Below are 14,653 nucleotides of genomic sequence, written 5' to 3'. Positions count from 1 at the left end.
ACTAGGATGGGTGACCTCCTGGGAAGTCCTCGTGTTGCATTCCCTTTTTAAAATTTTTTTGCGCGGCGTGCAAAAGAAAGCTCACGGCCGCGACATATATTTACCACGTTTTATTATTTTGCACGTTTGCGGTAAGTTTTAGCTCGTTGGTCATTATTCACGCGTGTAGCGGCGGGGAAAGCAAAGTACGATCGTCTTTGTAGTGGAGCTGGGAGGGGCAAGCATAAGGGACGAAGACGGGGGTAACATGTCGGATGCGATCATACCAGCACTAAAGCACCGGATCCCATCAGAACTCCGAAGTTAAGCGTGCTTGGGCGAGAGTAGTACTAGGATGGGTGACCTCCTGGGAAGTCCTCGTGTTGCATTCCCTTTTTAAAATTTTTTTGCGCGGCGTGCAAAAGAAAGCTCACGGCCGCGACATATATTTACCACGTTTTATTATTTTGCACGTTTGCGGTAAGTTTTAGCTCGTTGGTCATTATTCACGCGTGTAGCGGCGGGGAAAGCAAAGTACGATCGTCTTTGTAGTGGAGCTGGGAGGGGCAAGCATAAGGGACGAAGACGGGGGTAACATGTCGGATGCGATCATACCAGCACTAAAGCACCGGATCCCATCAGAACTCCGAAGTTAAGCGTGCTTGGGCGAGAGTAGTACTAGGATGGGTGACCTCCTGGGAAGTCCTCGTGTTGCATTCCCTTTTTAAAATTTTTTTGCGCGGCGTGCAAAAGAAAGCTCACGGCCGCGACATATATTTACCACGTTTTATTATTTTGCACGTTTGCGGTAAGTTTTAGCTCGTTGGTCATTATTCACGCGTGTAGCGGCGGGGAAAGCAAAGTACGATCGTCTTTGTAGTGGAGCTGGGAGGGGCAAGCATAAGGGACGAAGACGGGGGTAACATGTCGGATGCGATCATACCAGCACTAAAGCACCGGATCCCATCAGAACTCCGAAGTTAAGCGTGCTTGGGCGAGAGTAGTACTAGGATGGGTGACCTCCTGGGAAGTCCTCGTGTTGCATTCCCTTTTTAAAATTTTTTTGCGCGGCGTGCAAAAGAAAGCTCACGGCCGCGACATATATTTACCACGTTTTATTATTTTGCACGTTTGCGGTAAGTTTTAGCTCGTTGGTCATTATTCACGCGTGTAGCGGCGGGGAAAGCAAAGTACGATCGTCTTTGTAGTGGAGCTGGGAGGGGCAAGCATAAGGGACGAAGACGGGGGTAACATGTCGGATGCGATCATACCAGCACTAAAGCACCGGATCCCATCAGAACTCCGAAGTTAAGCGTGCTTGGGCGAGAGTAGTACTAGGATGGGTGACCTCCTGGGAAGTCCTCGTGTTGCATTCCCTTTTTAAAATTTTTTTGCGCGGCGTGCAAAAGAAAGCTCACGGCCGCGACATATATTTACCACGTTTTATTATTTTGCACGTTTGCGGTAAGTTTTAGCTCGTTGGTCATTATTCACGCGTGTAGCGGCGGGGAAAGCAAAGTACGATCGTCTTTGTAGTGGAGCTGGGAGGGGCAAGCATAAGGGACGAAGACGGGGGTAACATGTCGGATGCGATCATACCAGCACTAAAGCACCGGATCCCATCAGAACTCCGAAGTTAAGCGTGCTTGGGCGAGAGTAGTACTAGGATGGGTGACCTCCTGGGAAGTCCTCGTGTTGCATTCCCTTTTTAAAATTTTTTTGCGCGGCGTGCAAAAGAAAGCTCACGGCCGCGACATATATTTACCACGTTTTATTATTTTGCACGTTTGCGGTAAGTTTTAGCTCGTTGGTCATTATTCACGCGTGTAGCGGCGGGGAAAGCAAAGTACGATCGTCTTTGTAGTGGAGCTGGGAGGGGCAAGCATAAGGGACGAAGACGGGGGTAACATGTCGGATGCGATCATACCAGCACTAAAGCACCGGATCCCATCAGAACTCCGAAGTTAAGCGTGCTTGGGCGAGAGTAGTACTAGGATGGGTGACCTCCTGGGAAGTCCTCGTGTTGCATTCCCTTTTTAAAATTTTTTTGCGCGGCGTGCAAAAGAAAGCTCACGGCCGCGACATATATTTACCACGTTTTATTATTTTGCACGTTTGCGGTAAGTTTTAGCTCGTTGGTCATTATTCACGCGTGTAGCGGCGGGGAAAGCAAAGTACGATCGTCTTTGTAGTGGAGCTGGGAGGGGCAAGCATAAGGGACGAAGACGGGGGTAACATGTCGGATGCGATCATACCAGCACTAAAGCACCGGATCCCATCAGAACTCCGAAGTTAAGCGTGCTTGGGCGAGAGTAGTACTAGGATGGGTGACCTCCTGGGAAGTCCTCGTGTTGCATTCCCTTTTTAAAATTTTTTTGCGCGGCGTGCAAAAGAAAGCTCACGGCCGCGACATATATTTACCACGTTTTATTATTTTGCACGTTTGCGGTAAGTTTTAGCTCGTTGGTCATTATTCACGCGTGTAGCGGCGGGGAAAGCAAAGTACGATCGTCTTTGTAGTGGAGCTGGGAGGGGCAAGCATAAGGGACGAAGACGGGGGTTGTCGGATGCGATCATACCAGCACTGAAGCACCGGATCCCATCAGAACTCGAAGTTAAGCGTGCTTGGGCGAGAGTAGTACTAGGATGGGTGACCTCCTGGGAAGTCCCTCGTGTTGCATTCCCTTTTTAAAATTTTTTTGCGCGGCGTGCCAAAAGAAAGCTCACGGCCGCGACCATATATTTACCACGTTTTATTATTTTGCACGTTTGCGGTAAGTTTTAGCTCGTTGGTCATTATTCACGCCGGCTGTAGCGGCGGGGAAAGCAAAGTACGATCGTCTTTGTAGTGGAGCTGGGAGGGGGCAAGCATAAGGGACGAAGACGGGGGTAACATGTCGGATGCGATCATACCAGCACTGAAGCACCGGATCCATCAGAACTCCGAAGTTAAGCGTGCTTGGGCGAGAGTAGTACTAGGATGGGTGACCTCCTGGGAAGTCCTCGTGTTGCATTCCCCTTTTTTAAAATTTTTTTGCGCGGCGTGCAAAAGAAAGCTCACGGCCGCGACATATATTTACCACGTTTTATTATTTTGCACGTTTGCGGTAAGTTTTAGCTCGTTGGTCATTATTCACTGCGTGTAGCGGCGGGGAAAGCAAAGTACGATCGTCTTTGTAGTGGAGCTGGGAGGGGCAAGCTAAGGGACGAAGACGGGGGGTAACATGTCGGATGCGATCATACCAGCACTGAAGCACCGGATCCCATCAGAACTCCGAAGTTAAGCGTGCTTGGGCGAGAGTAGTACTAGGATGGGTGACCTCCTGGGAAGTCCTCGTGTTGCATTCCCTTTTTAAAATTTTTTTGCGCGGCGTGCAAAAGAAAGCTCACGGCCGCGACATATATTTACCACGTTTTATTATTTTGCACGTTTGCGGTAAGTTTTAGCTCGTTGGTCATTATTCACGCGTGTAGCGGCGGGGAAAGCAAAGTACGATCGTCTTTGTAGTGGAGCTGGGAGGGGCAAGCATAAGGGACGAAGACGGGGGTAACATGTCGGATGCGATCATACCAGCACTGAAGCACCGGATCCATCAGAACTCCGAAGTTAAGCGTGCTTGGGCGAGAGTAGTACTAGGATGGGTGACCTCCTGGGAAGTCCTCGTGTTGCATTCCCTTTTTAAAATTTTTTTGCGCGGCGTGCAAAAGAAAGCTCACGGCCGCGACATATATTTACCACGTTTTATTATTTTGCACGTTTGCGGTAAGTTTTAGCTCGTTGGTCATTATTCACGCGTGTAGCGGCGGGGAAAGCAAAAGTACGATCGTCTTTGTAGTGGAGCTGGGAGGGCAAGCATAAGGGACGAAGACGGGGGTAACATGTCGGATGCGATCATACCAGCACTAAGCACCGGATCCCATCAGAACTCCGAAGTTAAGCGTGCTTGGGCGAGAGTAGTACTAGGATGGGTGACCTCCTGGAAGTCCTCGTGTTGCATTCCCTTTTTAAAATTTTTTTGCGCGGCGTGCAAAAGAAAGCTCACGGCCGCGACATATATTTACCACGTTTTATTATTTTGCACGTTTGCGGTAAGTTTTAGCTCGTTGGTCATTATTCACGCGTGTAGCGGCGGGGAAAGCAAAGTACGATCGTCTTTGTAGTGGAGCTGGGAGGGGGCAAGCATAAGGGACGAAGACGGGGGTAACATGTCGGATGCGATCATACCAGCACTAAAGCACCGGATCCCATCAGAACTCCGAAGTTAAGCGTGCTTGGGCGAGAGTAGTACTAGGATGGGTGACCTCCTGGGAAGTCCTCGTGTTGCATTCCCTTTTTAAAATTTTTTTGCGCGGCGTGCAAAAGAAAGCTCACGGGCCGCGACATATATTTACCACGTTTTATTATTTTGCACGTTTGCGGTAAGTTTTAGCTCGTTGGTCATTATTCACAGCGTGTAGCGGCGGGGAAAGCAAAGTACGATCGTCTTTGTAGTGGAGCTGGGAGGGGCAAGCATAAGGGACGAAGACGGGGGTAACATGTCGGATGCGATCATACCAGCACTAAAGCACCGGATCCCATCAGAACTCCGAAGTTAAGCGTGCTTGGCGAGAGTAGTACTAGGATGGGTGACCTCCTGGGAAGTCCTCGTGTTGCATTCCCTTTTTAAAAATTTTTTTGCGCGGCGTGCAAAAGAAAGCTCACGGCCGCGACATATATTTACCCCACGTTTTATTATTTTGCACGTTTGCGGTAAGTTTTAGCTCGTTGGTCATTATTCACGCGTGTAGCGGCGGGGGAAAGCAAAGTACGATCGTCTTTGTAGTGGAGCTGGGAGGGGCAAGCATAAGGGACGAAGACGGGGGGTAACATGTCGGATGCGATCATACCAGCACTAAAGCACCGGATCCCATCAGAACTCCGAAGTTAAGCGTGCTTGGGCGAGAGTAGTACTAGGATGGGTGACCTCCTGGGAAGTCCTCGTGTTGCATTCCCTTTTTAAAATTTTTTTGCGCGGCGTGCAAAAGAAAGCTCACGGCCGCGACATATATTTACCACGTTTTATTATTTTGCACGTTTGCGGTAAGTTTTAGCTCGTTGGTCATTATTCACGCGTGTAGCGGCGGGGAAAGCAAAGTACGATCGTCTTTGTAGTGGAGCTGGGAGGGGCAAGCATAAGGACGAAGACGGGGGTAACATGTCGGATGCGATCATACCAGCACTAAAGCACCGGATCCCATCAGAACTCCGAAGTTAAGCGTGCTTGGGCGAGAGTAGTACTAGGATGGGTGACCTCCTGGGAAGTCCTCGTGTTGCATTCCCTTTTTAAAATTTTTTTGCGCGGCGTGCAAAAGAAAGCTCACGGCCGCGACATATATTTACCACGTTTTATTATTTTGCACGTTTGCGGTAAGTTTTAGCTCGTTGGTCATTATTCACGCGTGTAGCGGCGGGAAAGCAAAGTACGATCGTCTTTGTAGTGGAGCTGGGAGGGGCAAGCATAAGGGCGAAGACGGGGGTAACATGTCGGATGCGATCATACCAGCACTAAAGCACCGGATCCCATCAGAACTCCGAAGTTAAGCGTGCTTGGGCGAGAGTAGTACTAGGATGGGTGACCTCCTGGGAAGTCCTCGTGTTGCATTCCCTTTTTAAAATTTTTTTGCGCGGCGTGCAAAAGAAAGCTCACGGCCGCGACATATATTTACCACGTTTTATTATTTTGCACGTTTGCGGTAAGTTTTAGCTCGTTGGTCATTATTCACGCGTGTAGCGGCGGGGAAAGCAAAGTACGATCGTCTTTGTAGTGGAGCTGGGAGGGGCAAGCATAAGGGACGAAGACGGGGGTAACATGTCGGATGCGATCATACCAGCACTAAAGCACCGGATCCCATCAGAACTCCGAAGTTAAGCGTGCTTGGGCGAGAGTAGTACTAGGATGGGTGACCTCCTGGGAAGTCCTCGTGTTGCATTCCCTTTTTAAAATTTTTTTGCGCGGCGTGCAAAAGAAAGCTCACGGCCGCGACATATATTTACCACGTTTTATTATTTTGCACGTTTGCGGTAAGTTTTAGCTCGTTGGTCATTATTCACGCGTGTAGCGGCGGGGAAAGCACAAGTACGATCGTCTTTGTAGTGGAGCTGGGAGGGGCAAGCATAAGGGACGAAGACGGGGGTAACATGTCGGATGCGATCATACCAGCACTAAAGCACCGGATCCCATCAGAACTCCGAAGTTAAGCGTGCTTGGGCGAGAGTAGTACTAGGATGGGTGACCTCCTGGGAAGTCCTCGTGTTGCATTCCCTTTTTAAAATTTTTTTGCGCGGCGTGCAAAAGAAAGCTCACGGCCGCGACATATATTTACCACGTTTTATTATTTTGCACGTTTGCGGTAAGTTTTAGCTCGTTGGTCATTATTCACGCGTGTAGCGGCGGGGAAAGCAAAGTACGATCGTCTTTGTAGTGGAGCTGGGAGGGGCAAAGCATAAGGGACGAAGACGGGGGTAACATGTCGGATGCGATCATACCAGCACTAAAGCACCGGATCCCATCAGAACTCCGAAGTTAAGCGTGCTTGGGCGAGAGTAGTACTAGGATGGGTGACCTCCTGGGAAGTCCTCGTGTTGCATTCCCTTTTTAAAATTTTTTTGCGCGGCGTGCAAAAGAAAGCTCACGGCCGCGACATATATTTACCACGTTTTATTATTTTGCACGTTTGCGGTAAGTTTTAGCTCGTTGGTCATTATTCACGCGTGTAGCGGCGGGGAAAGCAAAGTACGATCGTCTTTGTAGTGGAGCTGGGAGGGGCAAGCATAAGGGACGAAGACGGGGGTAACATGTCGGATGCGATCATACCAGCACTAAAGCACCGGATCCCATCAGAACTCCGAAGTTAAGCGTGCTTGGGCGAGAGTAGTACTAGGATGGGTGACCTCCTGGGAAGTCCTCGTGTTGCATTCCCTTTTTAAAATTTTTTTGCGCGGCGTGCAAAAGAAAGCTCACGGCCGCGACATATATTTACCACGTTTTATTATTTTGCACGTTTGCGGTAAGTTTTAGCTCGTTGGTCATTATTCACGCGTGTAGCGGCGGGGAAAGCAAAGTACGATCGTCTTTGTAGTGGAGCTGGGAGGGGCAAGCATAAGGGACGAAGACGGGGGTAACATGTCGGATGCGATCATACCAGCACTAAAGCACCGGATCCCATCAGAACTCCGAAGTTAAGCGTGCTTGGGCGAGAGTAGTACTAGGATGGGTGACCTCCTGGGAAGTCCTCGTGTTGCATTCCCTTTTTAAAATTTTTTTGCGCGGCGTGCAAAAGAAAGCTCACGGCCGCGACATATATTTACCACGTTTTATTATTTTGCACGTTTGCGGTAAGTTTTAGCTCGTTGGTCATTATTCACGCGTGTAGCGGCGGGAAAGCAAAGTACGATCGTCTTTGTAGTGGAGCTGGGAGGGGCAAGCATAAGGGACGAAGACGGGGGTAACATGTCGGATGCGATCATACCAGCACTAAAGCACCGGATCCCATCAGAACTCCGAAGTTAAGCGTGCTTGGGCGAGAGTAGTACTAGGATGGGTGACCTCCTGGGAAGTCCTCGTGTTGCATTCCCTTTTTAAAATTTTTTTGCGCGGCGTGCAAAAGAAAGCTCACGGCCGCGACATATATTTACCACGTTTTATTATTTTGCACGTTTGCGGTAAGTTTTAGCTCGTTGGTCATTATTCACGCGTGTAGCGGCGGGGAAAGCAAAGTACGATCGTCTTTGTAGTGGAGCTGGGAGGGGCAAGCATAAGGGACGAAGACGGGGGTAACATGTCGGATGCGATCATACCAGCACTAAAGCACCGGATCCCATCAGAACTCCGAAGTTAAGCGTGCTTGGGCGAGAGTAGTACTAGGATGGGTGACCTCCTGGGAAGTCCTCGTGTTGCATTCCCTTTTAAAATTTTTTTGCGCGGCGTGCAAAAGAAAGCTCACGGCCGCGACATATATTTACCACGTTTTATTATTTTGCACGTTTGCGGTAAGTTTTAGCTCGTTGGTCATTATTCACGCGTGTAGCGGCGGGGAAAGCAAAGTACGATCGTCTTTGTAGTGGAGCTGGGAGGGGCAAGCATAAGGGACGAAGACGGGGGTAACATGTCGGATGCGATCATACCAGCACTAAAGCACCGGATCCCATCAGAACTCCGAAGTTAAGCGTGCTTGGGCGAGAGTAGTACTAGGATGGGTGACCTCCTGGGAAGTCCTCGTGTTGCATTCCCTTTTTAAAATTTTTTTGCGCGGCGTGCAAAAGAAAGCTCACGGCCGCGACATATATTTACCACGTTTTATTATTTTGCACGTTTGCGGTAAGTTTTAGCTCGTTGGTCATTATTCACAGCGTGTAGCGGCGGGGAAAGCAAAGTACGATCGTCTTTGTAGTGGAGCTGGGAGGGGCAAGCATAAGGGACGAAGACGGGGGTAACATGTCGGATGCGATCATACCAGCACTAAAGCACCGGATCCCATCAGAACTCCGAAGTTAAGCGTGCTTGGGCGAGAGTAGTACTAGGATGGGTGACCTCCTGGGAAGTCCTCGTGTTGCATTCCCTTTTTAAAATTTTTTTGCGCGGCGTGCAAAAGAAAGCTCACGGCCGCGACATATATTTACCACGTTTTATTATTTTGCACGTTTGCGGTAAGTTTTAGCTCGTTGGTCATTATTCACGCGTGTAGCGGCGGGGAAAGCAAAGTACGATCGTCTTTGTAGTGGAGCTGGGAGGGGCAAGCATAAGGGACGAAGACGGGGGTAACATGTCGGATGCGATCATACCAGCACTAAAGCACCGGATCCCATCAGAACTCCGAAGTTAAGCGTGCTTGGGCGAGAGTAGTACTAGGATGGGTGACCTCCTGGGAAGTCCTCGTGTTGCATTCCCTTTTTAAAATTTTTTTGCGCGGCGTGCAAAAGAAAGCTCACGGCCGCGACATATATTTACCACGTTTTATTATTTTGCACGTTTGCGGTAAGTTTTAGCTCGTTGGTCATTATTCACGCGTGTAGCGGCGGGGAAAGCAAAGTACGATCGTCTTTGTAGTGGAGCTGGGAGGGGCAAGCATAAGGGACGAAGACGGGGGTAACATGTCGGATGCGATCATACCAGCACTAAAGCACCGGATCCCATCAGAACTCCGAAGTTAAGCGTGCTTGGGCGAGAGTAGTACTAGGATGGGTGACCTCCTGGGAAGTCCTCGTGTTGCATTCCCTTTTTAAAATTTTTTTGCGCGGCGTGCAAAAGAAAGCTCACGGCCGCGACATATATTTACCACGTTTTATTATTTTGCACGTTTGCGGTAAGTTTTAGCTCGTTGGTCATTATTCACGCGTGTAGCGGCGGGGAAAGCAAAGTACGATCGTCTTTGTAGTGGAGCTGGGAGGGGCAAGCATAAGGGACGAAGACGGGGGTAACATGTCGGATGCGATCATACCAGCACTAAAGCACCGGATCCCATCAGAACTCCGAAGTTAAGCGTGCTTGGGCGAGAGTAGTACTAGGAATGGGTGACCTCCTGGGAAGTCCTCGTGTTGCATTCCCTTTTTAAAAATTTTTTTGCGCGGCGTGCAAAAGAAAGCTCACGGCCGCGACATATATTTACCACGTTTTATTATTTTGCACGTTTGCGGTAAGTTTTAGCTCGTTGGTCATTATTCACGCGTGTAGCGGCGGGGAAAGCAAAGTACGATCGTCTTTGTAGTGGAGCTGGGAGGGGCAAGCATAAGGGACGAAGACGGGGGTAACATGTCGGATGCGATCATACCAGCACTAAAGCACCGGATCCATCAGAACTCCGAAGTTAAGCGTGCTTGGGCGAGAGTAGTACTAGGATGGGTGACCTCCTGGGAAGTCCTCGTGTTGCATTCCCTTTTTAAAATTTTTTTGCGCGGCGTGCAAAAGAAAGCTCACGGCCGCGACATATATTTACCACGTTTTATTATTTTGCACGTTTGCGGTAAGTTTTAGCTCGTTGGTCATTATTCACGCGTGTAGCGGCGGGGAAAGCAAAGTACGATCGTCTTTGTAGTGGAGCTGGGAGGGGCAAGCATAAGGGACGAAGACGGGGGTAACATGTCGGATGCGATCATACCAGCACTAAAGCACCGATCCCATCAGAACTCCGAAGTTAAGCGTGCTTGGGCGAGAGTAGTACTAGGATGGGTGACCTCCTGGGAAGTCCTCGTGTTGCATTCCCTTTTTAAAATTTTTTTGCGCGGCGTGCAAAAGAAAGCTCACGGCCGCGACATATATTTACCACGTTTTATTATTTTGCACGTTTGCGGTAAGTTTTAGCTCGTTGGTCATTATTCACGCGTGTAGCGGCGGGGAAAGCAAAGTACGATCGTCTTTGTAGTGGAGCTGGGAGGGGCAAGCATAAGGGACGAAGACGGGGGTAACATGTCGGATGCGATCATACCAGCACTAAAGCACCGGATCCCATCAGAACTCCGAAGTTAAGCGTGCTTGGGCGAGAGTAGTACTAGGATGGGTGACCTCCTGGGAAGTCCTCGTGTTGCATTCCCTTTTTAAAATTTTTTTGCGCGGCGTGCAAAAGAAAGCTCACGCCGCGACATATATTTACCACGTTTTATTATTTTGCACGTTTGCGGTAAGTTTTAGCTCGTTGGTCATTATTCACGCGTGTAGCGGCGGGGAAAGCAAAGTACGATCGTCTTTGTAGTGGAGCTGGGAGGGGCAAGCATAAGGGACGAAGACGGGGGTAACATGTCGGATGCGATCATACCAGCACTAAAGCACCGGATCCCATCAGAACTCCGAAGTTAAGCGTGCTTGGGCGAGAGTAGTACTAGGATGGGTGACCTCCTGGGAAGTCCTCGTGTTGCATTCCCTTTTTAAAATTTTTTTGCGCGGCGTGCAAAAGAAAGCTCACGGCCGCGACATATATTTACCACGTTTTATTATTTTGCACGTTTGCGGTAAGTTTTAGCTCGTTGGTCATTATTCACGCGTGTAGCGGCGGGGAAAGCAAAGTACGATCGTCTTTGTAGTGGAGCTGGGAGGGGCAAGCATAAGGGACGAAGACGGGGGTAACATGTCGGATGCGATCATACCAGCACTAAAGCACCGGATCCCATCAGAACTCCGAAGTTAAGCGTGCTTGGGCGAGAGTAGTACTAGGATGGGTGACCTCCTGGGAAGTCCTCGTGTTGCATTCCCTTTTTAAAATTTTTTTGCGCGGCGTGCAAAAGAAAGCTCCACGGCCGCGACATATATTTACCACGTTTTATTATTTTGCACGTTTGCGGTAAGTTTTAGCTCGTTGGTCATTATTCACGCGTGTAGCGGCGGGGAAAGCAAAGTACGATCGTCTTTGTAGTGGAGCTGGGAGGGGCAAGCATAAGGGACGAAGACGGGGGTAACATGTCGGATGCGATCATACCAGCACTAAAGCACCGGATCCCATCAGAACTCCGAAGTTAAGCGTGCTTGGGCGAGAGTAGTACTAGGATGGGTGACCTCCTGGGAAGTCCTCGTGTTGCATTCCCTTTTTAAAATTTTTTTGCGCGGCGTGCAAAAGAAAGCTCACGGCCGCGACATATATTTACCACGTTTTATTATTTTGCACGTTTGCGGTAAGTTTTAGCTCGTTGGTCATTATTCACGCGTGTAGCGGCGGGGAAAGCAAAGTACGATCGTCTTTGTAGTGGAGCTGGGAGGGGCAAGCATAAGGGACGAAGACGGGGGTAACATGTCGGATGCGATCATACCAGCACTAAAGCACCGGATCCCATCAGAACTCCGAAGTTAAGCGTGCTTGGGCGAGAGTAGTACTAGGATGGGTGACCTCCTGGGAAGTCCTCGTGTTGCATTCCCTTTTTAAAATTTTTTTGCGCGGCGTGCAAAAGAAAGCTCACGGCCGCGACATATATTTACCACGTTTTATTATTTTGCACGTTTGCGGTAAGTTTTAGCTCGTTGGTCATTATTCACGCGTGTAGCGGCGGGGAAAGCAAAGTACGATCGTCTTTGTAGTGGAGCTGGGAGGGGCAAGCATAAGGGACGAAGACGGGGGTAACATGTCGGATGCGATCATACCAGCACTAAAGCACCGGATCCCATCAGAACTCCGAAGTTAAGCGTGCTTGGGCGAGAGTAGTACTAGGATGGGTGACCTCCTGGGAAGTCCTCGTGTTGCATTCCCTTTTTAAAATTTTTTTGCGCGGCGTGCAAAAGAAAGCTCACGGCCGCGACATATATTTACCACGTTTTATTATTTTGCACGTTTGCGGTAAGTTTTAGCTCGTTGGTCATTATTCACGCGTGTAGCGGCGGGGAAAGCAAAGTACGATCGTCTTTGTAGTGGAGCTGGGAGGGGCAAGCATAAGGGACGAAGACGGGGGGTAACATGTCGGATGCGATCATACCAGCACTAAAGCACCGGATCCCATCAGAACTCCGAAGTTAAGCGTGCTTGGGCGAGAGTAGTACTAGGATGGGTGACCTCCTGGGAAGTCCTCGTGTTGCATTCCCTTTTTAAAATTTTTTTGCGCGGCGTGCAAAAGAAAGCTCACGGCCGCGACATATATTTACCACGTTTTATTATTTTGCACGTTTGCGGTAAGTTTTAGCTCGTTGGTCATTATTCACGCGTGTAGCGGCGGGGAAAGCAAAGTACGATCGTCTTTGTAGTGGAGCTGGGAGGGGCAAGCATAAGGGACGAAGACGGGGGTAACATGTCGGATGCGATCATACCAGCACTAAAGCACCGGATCCCATCAGAACTCCGAAGTTAAGCGTGCTTGGGCGAGAGTAGTACTAGGATGGGTGACCTCCTGGGAAGTCCCTCGTGTTGCATTCCCCTTTTTAAAATTTTTTTGCGCGGCGTGCAAAAGAAAGCTCACGGCCGCGACATATATTTACCACGTTTTATTATTTTGCACGTTTGCGGTAAGTTTTAGCTCGTTGGTCATTATTCACGCGTGTAGCGGCGGGGAAAGCAAAGTACGATCGTCTTTGTAGTGGAGCTGGGAGGGGCAAGCATAAGGGACGAAGCTGGGAGGGTCAAGCATAGGATGCGATCATACCAGCACTAAAGCACCGGATCCCATCAGAACTCCGAAGTTAAGCGTGCTTGGGCGAGAGTAGTACTAGGATGGGTGACCTCCTGGGAAGTCCTCGTGTTGCATTCCCTTTTTAAAATTTTTTTGCGCGGCGTGCAAAAGAAAGCTCACGGCCGCGACATATATTTACCACGTTTTATTATTTTGCACGTTTGCGGTAAGTTTTAGCTCGTTGGTCATTATTCACGCGTGTAGCGGCGGGGAAAGCAAAGTACGATCGTCTTTGTAGTGGAGCTGGGAGGGGCAAGCATAAGGGACGAAGACGGGGGTAACATGTCGGATGCGATCATACCAGCACTAAAGCACCGGATCCCATCAGAACTCCGAAGTTAAGCGTGCTTGGGCGAGAGTAGTACTAGGATGGGTGACCTCCTGGGAAGTCCTCGTGTTGCATTCCCTTTTTAAAATTTTTTTGCGCGGCGTGCAAAAGAAAGCTCACGGCCGCGACATATATTTACCCACGTTTTATTATTTTGCACGTTTGCGGTAAGTTTTAGCTCGTTGGTCATTATTCACGCGTGTAGCGGCGGGGAAAGCAAAGTACGATCGTCTTTGTAGTGGAGCTGGGAGGGGCAAGCATAAGGGACGAAGACTGGGGGGGCAAGCATGACGATGCGATCATACCAGCACTAAAGCACCGGATCCCATCAGAACTCCGAAGTTAAGCGTGCTTGGGCGAGAGTAGTACTAGGATGGGTGACCTCCTGGGAAGTCCTCGTGTTGCATTCCCTTTTTAAAATTTTTTTGCGCGGCGTGCAAAAGAAAGCTCACGGCCGCGACATATATTTACCACGTTTTATTATTTTGCACGTTTGCGGTAAGTTTTAGCTCGTTGGTCATTATTCACGCGTGTAGCGGCGGGGAAAGCAAAGTACGATCGTCTTTGTAGTGGAGCTGGGAGGGGCAAGCATAAGGGACGAAGACGGGGGTAACATGTCGGATGCGATCATACCAGCACTAAAGCACCGGATCCCATCAGAACTCCGAAGTTAAGCGTGCTTGGGCGAGAGTAGTACTAGGATGGGTGACCTCCTGGGAAGTCCTCGTGTTGCATTCCCTTTTTAAAATTTTTTTTGCGCGGCGTGCAAAAGAAAGCTCACGGCCGCGACATATATTTACCACGTTTTATTATTTTGCACGTTTGCGGTAAGTTTTAGCTCGTTGGTCATTATTCACGCGTGTAGCGCGGGGAAAGCAAAGTACGATCGTCTTTGTAGTGGAGCTGGGAGGGGCAAGCATAAGGGACGAAGACGGGAGGTAACATGTCGGATGCGATCATACCAGCACTAAAGCACCGGATCCCATCAGAACTCCGAAGTTAAGCGTGCTTGGGCGAGAGTAGTACTAGGATGGGTGACCTCCTGGGAAGTCCTCGTGTTGCATTCCCTTTTTAAATTTTTTGCGCGGCGTGCAAAAGAAAGCTCACGGCCGCGACATATATTTACCACGTTTTATTATTTTGCACGTTTGCGGTAAGTTTTAGCTCGTTGGTCATTATTCACGCGTGTAGCGGCGGGGAAAGCAAAGTACGATCGTCTTTGTAGTGGA

At 49.4% G+C, this 14,653-nt stretch overlaps 44 non-coding genes across 44 annotated transcripts; all 44 read left to right on the top strand.

Moving 5' to 3' along the window:
• The first annotated feature begins 252 nt into the window (after positions 1–252).
• LOC147955325 (5S ribosomal RNA) lies at positions 253–371 on the top strand. Its single transcript, XR_015613259.1, has one exon. It is a non-coding gene; the product is annotated as a 5S ribosomal RNA (ribosomal RNA).
• Positions 372–580: 209 nt separating this feature from the next.
• Positions 581–699, top strand: LOC147955324 (5S ribosomal RNA). Its single transcript, XR_015613258.1, has one exon. It is a non-coding gene; the product is annotated as a 5S ribosomal RNA (ribosomal RNA).
• A 209-nt stretch (positions 700–908) lies between these two features.
• On the top strand, positions 909–1,027 carry LOC147955323 (5S ribosomal RNA). The gene has a single exon (XR_015613257.1). It is a non-coding gene; the product is annotated as a 5S ribosomal RNA (ribosomal RNA).
• A 209-nt stretch (positions 1,028–1,236) lies between these two features.
• On the top strand, positions 1,237–1,355 carry LOC147955322 (5S ribosomal RNA). The gene has a single exon (XR_015613256.1). It is a non-coding gene; the product is annotated as a 5S ribosomal RNA (ribosomal RNA).
• Positions 1,356–1,564: 209 nt separating this feature from the next.
• On the top strand, positions 1,565–1,683 carry LOC147955321 (5S ribosomal RNA). The gene has a single exon (XR_015613255.1). It is a non-coding gene; the product is annotated as a 5S ribosomal RNA (ribosomal RNA).
• A 209-nt stretch (positions 1,684–1,892) lies between these two features.
• Positions 1,893–2,011, top strand: LOC147955320 (5S ribosomal RNA). Its single transcript, XR_015613254.1, has one exon. It is a non-coding gene; the product is annotated as a 5S ribosomal RNA (ribosomal RNA).
• A 209-nt stretch (positions 2,012–2,220) lies between these two features.
• Positions 2,221–2,339, top strand: LOC147955319 (5S ribosomal RNA). Its single transcript, XR_015613253.1, has one exon. It is a non-coding gene; the product is annotated as a 5S ribosomal RNA (ribosomal RNA).
• A 205-nt stretch (positions 2,340–2,544) lies between these two features.
• On the top strand, positions 2,545–2,663 carry LOC147955318 (5S ribosomal RNA). The gene has a single exon (XR_015612975.1). It is a non-coding gene; the product is annotated as a 5S ribosomal RNA (ribosomal RNA).
• Positions 2,664–2,878: 215 nt separating this feature from the next.
• Positions 2,879–2,996, top strand: LOC147955317 (5S ribosomal RNA). Its single transcript, XR_015612952.1, has one exon. It is a non-coding gene; the product is annotated as a 5S ribosomal RNA (ribosomal RNA).
• A 212-nt stretch (positions 2,997–3,208) lies between these two features.
• Positions 3,209–3,327, top strand: LOC147955316 (5S ribosomal RNA). Its single transcript, XR_015613296.1, has one exon. It is a non-coding gene; the product is annotated as a 5S ribosomal RNA (ribosomal RNA).
• Positions 3,328–3,536: 209 nt separating this feature from the next.
• On the top strand, positions 3,537–3,654 carry LOC147955315 (5S ribosomal RNA). The gene has a single exon (XR_015612951.1). It is a non-coding gene; the product is annotated as a 5S ribosomal RNA (ribosomal RNA).
• A 209-nt stretch (positions 3,655–3,863) lies between these two features.
• LOC147955314 (5S ribosomal RNA) lies at positions 3,864–3,980 on the top strand. Its single transcript, XR_015612972.1, has one exon. It is a non-coding gene; the product is annotated as a 5S ribosomal RNA (ribosomal RNA).
• Positions 3,981–4,190: 210 nt separating this feature from the next.
• On the top strand, positions 4,191–4,309 carry LOC147955313 (5S ribosomal RNA). The gene has a single exon (XR_015613251.1). It is a non-coding gene; the product is annotated as a 5S ribosomal RNA (ribosomal RNA).
• Positions 4,310–4,520: 211 nt separating this feature from the next.
• LOC147955312 (5S ribosomal RNA) lies at positions 4,521–4,638 on the top strand. Its single transcript, XR_015612958.1, has one exon. It is a non-coding gene; the product is annotated as a 5S ribosomal RNA (ribosomal RNA).
• Positions 4,639–4,852: 214 nt separating this feature from the next.
• On the top strand, positions 4,853–4,971 carry LOC147955311 (5S ribosomal RNA). Its single transcript, XR_015613250.1, has one exon. It is a non-coding gene; the product is annotated as a 5S ribosomal RNA (ribosomal RNA).
• Positions 4,972–5,179: 208 nt separating this feature from the next.
• On the top strand, positions 5,180–5,298 carry LOC147955310 (5S ribosomal RNA). Its single transcript, XR_015613249.1, has one exon. It is a non-coding gene; the product is annotated as a 5S ribosomal RNA (ribosomal RNA).
• A 207-nt stretch (positions 5,299–5,505) lies between these two features.
• Positions 5,506–5,624, top strand: LOC147955309 (5S ribosomal RNA). Its single transcript, XR_015613248.1, has one exon. It is a non-coding gene; the product is annotated as a 5S ribosomal RNA (ribosomal RNA).
• Positions 5,625–5,833: 209 nt separating this feature from the next.
• LOC147955308 (5S ribosomal RNA) lies at positions 5,834–5,952 on the top strand. Its single transcript, XR_015613247.1, has one exon. It is a non-coding gene; the product is annotated as a 5S ribosomal RNA (ribosomal RNA).
• Positions 5,953–6,162: 210 nt separating this feature from the next.
• LOC147955307 (5S ribosomal RNA) lies at positions 6,163–6,281 on the top strand. The gene has a single exon (XR_015613246.1). It is a non-coding gene; the product is annotated as a 5S ribosomal RNA (ribosomal RNA).
• Positions 6,282–6,491: 210 nt separating this feature from the next.
• Positions 6,492–6,610, top strand: LOC147955306 (5S ribosomal RNA). Its single transcript, XR_015613245.1, has one exon. It is a non-coding gene; the product is annotated as a 5S ribosomal RNA (ribosomal RNA).
• A 209-nt stretch (positions 6,611–6,819) lies between these two features.
• On the top strand, positions 6,820–6,938 carry LOC147955305 (5S ribosomal RNA). The gene has a single exon (XR_015613244.1). It is a non-coding gene; the product is annotated as a 5S ribosomal RNA (ribosomal RNA).
• A 209-nt stretch (positions 6,939–7,147) lies between these two features.
• Positions 7,148–7,266, top strand: LOC147955304 (5S ribosomal RNA). Its single transcript, XR_015613243.1, has one exon. It is a non-coding gene; the product is annotated as a 5S ribosomal RNA (ribosomal RNA).
• Positions 7,267–7,474: 208 nt separating this feature from the next.
• Positions 7,475–7,593, top strand: LOC147955303 (5S ribosomal RNA). Its single transcript, XR_015613242.1, has one exon. It is a non-coding gene; the product is annotated as a 5S ribosomal RNA (ribosomal RNA).
• Positions 7,594–7,802: 209 nt separating this feature from the next.
• LOC147955302 (5S ribosomal RNA) lies at positions 7,803–7,921 on the top strand. The gene has a single exon (XR_015613240.1). It is a non-coding gene; the product is annotated as a 5S ribosomal RNA (ribosomal RNA).
• A 208-nt stretch (positions 7,922–8,129) lies between these two features.
• Positions 8,130–8,248, top strand: LOC147955301 (5S ribosomal RNA). The gene has a single exon (XR_015613239.1). It is a non-coding gene; the product is annotated as a 5S ribosomal RNA (ribosomal RNA).
• Positions 8,249–8,458: 210 nt separating this feature from the next.
• Positions 8,459–8,577, top strand: LOC147955300 (5S ribosomal RNA). Its single transcript, XR_015613238.1, has one exon. It is a non-coding gene; the product is annotated as a 5S ribosomal RNA (ribosomal RNA).
• Positions 8,578–8,786: 209 nt separating this feature from the next.
• On the top strand, positions 8,787–8,905 carry LOC147955299 (5S ribosomal RNA). The gene has a single exon (XR_015613237.1). It is a non-coding gene; the product is annotated as a 5S ribosomal RNA (ribosomal RNA).
• A 209-nt stretch (positions 8,906–9,114) lies between these two features.
• On the top strand, positions 9,115–9,233 carry LOC147955298 (5S ribosomal RNA). Its single transcript, XR_015613236.1, has one exon. It is a non-coding gene; the product is annotated as a 5S ribosomal RNA (ribosomal RNA).
• A 209-nt stretch (positions 9,234–9,442) lies between these two features.
• On the top strand, positions 9,443–9,562 carry LOC147955297 (5S ribosomal RNA). The gene has a single exon (XR_015612948.1). It is a non-coding gene; the product is annotated as a 5S ribosomal RNA (ribosomal RNA).
• Positions 9,563–9,772: 210 nt separating this feature from the next.
• On the top strand, positions 9,773–9,890 carry LOC147955296 (5S ribosomal RNA). Its single transcript, XR_015612955.1, has one exon. It is a non-coding gene; the product is annotated as a 5S ribosomal RNA (ribosomal RNA).
• A 209-nt stretch (positions 9,891–10,099) lies between these two features.
• On the top strand, positions 10,100–10,217 carry LOC147955295 (5S ribosomal RNA). The gene has a single exon (XR_015612971.1). It is a non-coding gene; the product is annotated as a 5S ribosomal RNA (ribosomal RNA).
• Positions 10,218–10,426: 209 nt separating this feature from the next.
• On the top strand, positions 10,427–10,545 carry LOC147955294 (5S ribosomal RNA). Its single transcript, XR_015613235.1, has one exon. It is a non-coding gene; the product is annotated as a 5S ribosomal RNA (ribosomal RNA).
• A 208-nt stretch (positions 10,546–10,753) lies between these two features.
• LOC147955293 (5S ribosomal RNA) lies at positions 10,754–10,872 on the top strand. The gene has a single exon (XR_015613234.1). It is a non-coding gene; the product is annotated as a 5S ribosomal RNA (ribosomal RNA).
• A 209-nt stretch (positions 10,873–11,081) lies between these two features.
• LOC147955292 (5S ribosomal RNA) lies at positions 11,082–11,200 on the top strand. Its single transcript, XR_015613233.1, has one exon. It is a non-coding gene; the product is annotated as a 5S ribosomal RNA (ribosomal RNA).
• Positions 11,201–11,410: 210 nt separating this feature from the next.
• LOC147955291 (5S ribosomal RNA) lies at positions 11,411–11,529 on the top strand. The gene has a single exon (XR_015613232.1). It is a non-coding gene; the product is annotated as a 5S ribosomal RNA (ribosomal RNA).
• Positions 11,530–11,738: 209 nt separating this feature from the next.
• Positions 11,739–11,857, top strand: LOC147955290 (5S ribosomal RNA). Its single transcript, XR_015613231.1, has one exon. It is a non-coding gene; the product is annotated as a 5S ribosomal RNA (ribosomal RNA).
• A 209-nt stretch (positions 11,858–12,066) lies between these two features.
• LOC147955289 (5S ribosomal RNA) lies at positions 12,067–12,185 on the top strand. The gene has a single exon (XR_015613229.1). It is a non-coding gene; the product is annotated as a 5S ribosomal RNA (ribosomal RNA).
• A 210-nt stretch (positions 12,186–12,395) lies between these two features.
• Positions 12,396–12,514, top strand: LOC147955288 (5S ribosomal RNA). The gene has a single exon (XR_015613228.1). It is a non-coding gene; the product is annotated as a 5S ribosomal RNA (ribosomal RNA).
• A 209-nt stretch (positions 12,515–12,723) lies between these two features.
• Positions 12,724–12,843, top strand: LOC147955287 (5S ribosomal RNA). Its single transcript, XR_015612914.1, has one exon. It is a non-coding gene; the product is annotated as a 5S ribosomal RNA (ribosomal RNA).
• Positions 12,844–13,055: 212 nt separating this feature from the next.
• LOC147955286 (5S ribosomal RNA) lies at positions 13,056–13,174 on the top strand. Its single transcript, XR_015613227.1, has one exon. It is a non-coding gene; the product is annotated as a 5S ribosomal RNA (ribosomal RNA).
• Positions 13,175–13,383: 209 nt separating this feature from the next.
• Positions 13,384–13,502, top strand: LOC147955285 (5S ribosomal RNA). Its single transcript, XR_015613226.1, has one exon. It is a non-coding gene; the product is annotated as a 5S ribosomal RNA (ribosomal RNA).
• Positions 13,503–13,715: 213 nt separating this feature from the next.
• Positions 13,716–13,834, top strand: LOC147955284 (5S ribosomal RNA). The gene has a single exon (XR_015612918.1). It is a non-coding gene; the product is annotated as a 5S ribosomal RNA (ribosomal RNA).
• A 209-nt stretch (positions 13,835–14,043) lies between these two features.
• LOC147955283 (5S ribosomal RNA) lies at positions 14,044–14,162 on the top strand. The gene has a single exon (XR_015613225.1). It is a non-coding gene; the product is annotated as a 5S ribosomal RNA (ribosomal RNA).
• Positions 14,163–14,372: 210 nt separating this feature from the next.
• LOC147955282 (5S ribosomal RNA) lies at positions 14,373–14,491 on the top strand. Its single transcript, XR_015613224.1, has one exon. It is a non-coding gene; the product is annotated as a 5S ribosomal RNA (ribosomal RNA).
• The last annotated feature ends 162 nt before the right edge of the window (positions 14,492–14,653 follow it).

Source organism: Triticum urartu, unplaced genomic scaffold (genome assembly GCF_056163025.1).
Source record: "Triticum urartu cultivar PI428250 unplaced genomic scaffold, HENAU_Tu73 scaffold1, whole genome shotgun sequence".
In the NCBI taxonomy this organism is placed as follows: Eukaryota; Viridiplantae; Streptophyta; class Magnoliopsida; order Poales; family Poaceae; genus Triticum; species Triticum urartu.
The sequence above is the reverse complement of the archived record's forward strand: the minus strand, read 5'-3'. Positions and strand labels throughout refer to the sequence as shown.